Here is a 3898-nt window from a genome sequence, read left to right as displayed (position 1 = left end):
TTTCTTTCTTTCTTTTTTTTTTTTAAAGATTTTATTTATTTATTTGACAGAGAGAGAGACAGCGAGAGCAGGAACACAAGCAGGGGGAGTGGGAGAGAGAGAGAGAAGCAGGCTCCCCGCAGAGCAGGGAGCCCGATGCGGGACTCGGTCCCAGGACCCTGGGATCATGACCTGAGCCGAAGGCAGATGCTTAACGACTGAGCCACCCAGGCGCCCTAGGCTTCTTTCTAATTGTGGTAAAATATAACAACACAAAGTTGTTATTTAACCATTTTTTAAGTGCACAATTCAGTGGCATTAATTACATTCACAGTGTTGTGCCACCATCATCACTATACTTCCAAAACTTTTCACTACCCTAAATAGAAACTCTGTGCCTGTTAAGAGGAACTCCCCATTCCTCCCCATTTACTCAGTTTCTGGTAACCTCCAGGCTACTTTCTGTCCCTATGAATTTGCCTATTTTAGGTAGCTCATACAAGTGTAATCACACAATGTCTGTCCTTTCGTGTCTGGCTTATTTCACTTAGCAGGTTGTTTTCAAGGTTTCTCCGTGTTGTAGCAGGTGTCCATACTTCGTTCCTTTTTATGGCTGAATAAAATGCCATTGTAAGGATATGGCACATTTTGTTTATCCATTCATCCATCAGCTGACACTTGGGTTGCTCCCACTTTTTGGCTCTTTTGACTAGTGTGGCTTTGAACCTGGGTGCACAAAGATCTGTTCGAGTCTCTTTCAATCCCTTAGGGTATATATCTAAGAATGGACTTGTGATCATCTGGCAATTTTAAGTTTAGCTTTTTAAGGAACCACAAACTGTTTTCCATGGTGACCACATCATTTTACATTCCCACCTCTGAACTTGAAACAACCAATCATATTCAACTGGAAGAAAGTCGTATTTACTTCATTGTTCTTTCCCGTTTTTCTTAAGAAGCACAAGACCCTGTTGGTTTTTTAGGGCGGCTGGGTGGCTCAGTCAATTAAGCAACTGCCTTCGGCTCAGGTCACAATCCCAGAGTCCCAGGGTCGAGTCCCACATCGGGCTTCCCACTCAGCGGGGAGTCCGCTTCTCCCTCTGACCCTCCCCAATGTTGTGCTCTCTCTCTCTCACTCTCCCTCAAATAAATAAATAAAATCTTAAAAAAAAAAAAAAGAAGTACATGTCCCTGTTGGCTTTTCAAAAGACCACCAGAGAGACCTGTTGACCAATCAAAGCCATTTTACTAAGCCTATTAAAGAAAGATGGATTATTATATCTTTAAAGGTTTTAACAGAGCTCTGGAAAGGGAAAGTCAGTGGATATGCCTGGTCTTGGAGATTTTAAGGCAGGTCTTGGAAGCTGAGTCACTGGTTGGCATTGGTAACTTTGGACTGGAGGGCACAATGAAGTGAGGGTCTTGAAGCCGGTCTTCCTAAAAAAGCCGTTGGTCTTGATGAGTAAGCTCTTCTAGTTCGCTCATAGTCTTATCTTCCAGAAGCAAGTGTTTATTTACTGGAGTTTTTGCCATGGGGACAATATGGCCCATCCCAGTATTGTTTAACACAGGCACAGGAAATCCTGTAGGTTTCCATCCTCACAGGTGAGGAGGGACGAATCTGTACTTTATATCACAGACTCACTGAGTGGAAGGCACAACAGGAACAGGAGAGATGGAAGGACCGTCGGTGAAAGAGCTGGGGTGAGCTGTAGGCTGACAGTTGTAACGCTTCAGGCCAGTTCTCTAAACCTAGATCAGAACGAATTTCTGGACTCTTTGCTTGAATCCTAACTTGTGAATGCTTTGTTTTAATATTATATAAAATATATGCCCAACGTTCTCAGTCTTGTCAGCTATGGAGGTAATGGGTCTTACCTCCTCTCCTCAGTCAGAAAACTAACACACACGCGCACACGCACACACACACACACGCGCGCGCGCGCGCACACACACGCACGCACACACACGCACACGCGCACACGCGCACACACACACACACACACACACACACACACACACAGTCCCTTTCTTGCCCACATCCTTCTAATCTCCACTTAGTCAAAAACTGACAAAGAGCAAAGAGAAAAACTGGAGCACCTTCCCAAGGCTCTGCATTGTTGAGAAAACACAGGCGAGGTGGGGCATTGCTAGAGGAAGGAGAGAGAGAAAGCAATTGTCAGCCACGGTACATCAAAGGGCAGATGGAAACGACATAGTTAATATTTGCTGTGAGGTATATGATTGTAAAATCTAGGCCAAAGTTTCTCACCCTCAGCACTGTTGACATTTTAGGCCACATACTTGTTTGTTGAGGGGGCTGTCCTGTGCGCTGTGGCAGGCTGAGCAGCATCCCTGGCCGCTGACCACTAGACGTCTGCAGCATCTTCCCCTTTCCATCTGTTGTGACAACCAAAAATGTCTCTGGGCATCACCACATGTCCCCATGGAAAGCAAAACCATCCCTGGTTGAGGAGCACTGTGTTATATCTTTAGCAAAGTCAACTTTGCTCATGGGGAACGGGAGGCCAACAAGATGAATGTGCTAGTGGGAAACAGGAAGCGACTATAGGCTTACGTCACTGGGACGCTTTATTCCTGTACTAATGTTGTCCACCTGAGCCCAGCCTGCACACCTTCAAGTTTCTAATCAATGGTCTGACACCTGTTGCAAAGGCAAGATGAAACAGAGTTAGGTCTTCTGAGGGTTCCTAATTCCTCTGTGCTTCTTGTTAACTTCAAACAGTCCTTTATTACAGCATTTTACCTTATTCCTTAACACCTGCATTTCGGTTTCCTTTGTAGGCTGAAAGATTTTCTGTTACCATAACCACCCAACACAGTGTCTAAAATATCTTAAGCCTAAAGTCACACACTGCCAGGCCACACACCTTAGTTGGCCTGTGGCTATGTCTTATTTAGCTCCTTTAAACCTTGAGGATGTTGACATTAACATAGAGTTTCACAGCTTTTCTGGAAGAATCATAAGGTGGTTCAACAGTAGACTAACACAGCCACGTTAGCAGAGATCCGTAATTCTTGGAGCTGAAAATCAGCTTCCTCGTTAGAAGAGGAACCCACTTAGCACTTTGCAGAGTTCCCTCCATCCTCTTGGTATTGCGGCTGCGTCTCGTCTGGCCCCTGACGGTATGTGAGTTTTCAACCACTAGTATAAGTGCCCCTAAAACACTGACAATAGCTGGCCTTTGATTTCACATTAGGTATCCTGATATTTTATGCTGAGGAAAGAAAGAAATGAAAATCACCATATAACAATTTGGAAACAAAGCTGAATTTATTCATTGGCCTGACCAAGGAGAACGGCCTCACTCACGTGCAAAATCAGCAGGTCTTTCCGAACGAAAATGGAAAGGGCTAGATATGTGTCAAATATGTACTGAGTATGAGTCTGATGGCTCCTGAGACAGATTGTAAATTCCTCTTTGCAACTGGACATTGCACAAAACAGGACGAAAGTTCTGGAAGGGAACCATAACAGATTTTGTGAGGTGCAAGTCAGCTTAGAGCCATGTAAATCTGAATGTGCAGGCTGAGGACCGGTAGAGAATTGTTCAACAATGGCGAATAATAGTAACTATTTTTTTTAGAATTTATTTATTTATTTGAGGGGGAGGGGCAGAGGGAGAGAGAGAGAGAATCTCAAGCAGACTCTGCACTGAGTGCAGAGCTGGACACGGGGCTCAATCCCTTGACCCTGAGATCACCACCTGAGTTGAAATCAAGAGTCAAACGCTTAACTGATGGAGCCACCCAGGTGCCCCAATACTCACTATTATTCAGCAGTCAAGTGGTTATCTGAATGACTGAGACAAAAGGTCTCCCGGGGTCTCGTTTGATCGTCAACACTGGTCCTTTCTTTCTGGATCACTAAGAACATCTTAGTGATGTTAGTCAGAGC

The 3898-nt window shown here is 44.6% G+C and overlaps 1 long non-coding RNA gene across 1 annotated transcript; it reads right to left on the bottom strand.

The window, feature by feature from the left end:
* Positions 1-1205: 1205 nt before the first annotated feature.
* Positions 1206-2574, bottom strand: LOC114210883 (uncharacterized). The gene is made up of 2 exons (XR_003609602.2): positions 2252-2574; positions 1206-2129 (listed from the first exon to the last, which is right to left on the bottom strand). It is a non-coding gene; the product is annotated as an uncharacterized LOC114210883 (long non-coding RNA).
* Between the last annotated feature and the right edge of the window lie 1324 nt (positions 2575-3898).

Source organism: Eumetopias jubatus, unplaced genomic scaffold (assembly GCF_037043125.1).
Source record: "Eumetopias jubatus isolate StellerSeaLion01/CBP00866 unplaced genomic scaffold, mEumJub1_p1.0 scaffold_3, whole genome shotgun sequence".
NCBI lineage: Eukaryota > Metazoa > Chordata > Mammalia > Carnivora > Otariidae > Eumetopias > Eumetopias jubatus.
The sequence above is the reverse complement of the archived record's forward strand: the minus strand, read 5'-3'. Positions and strand labels throughout refer to the sequence as shown.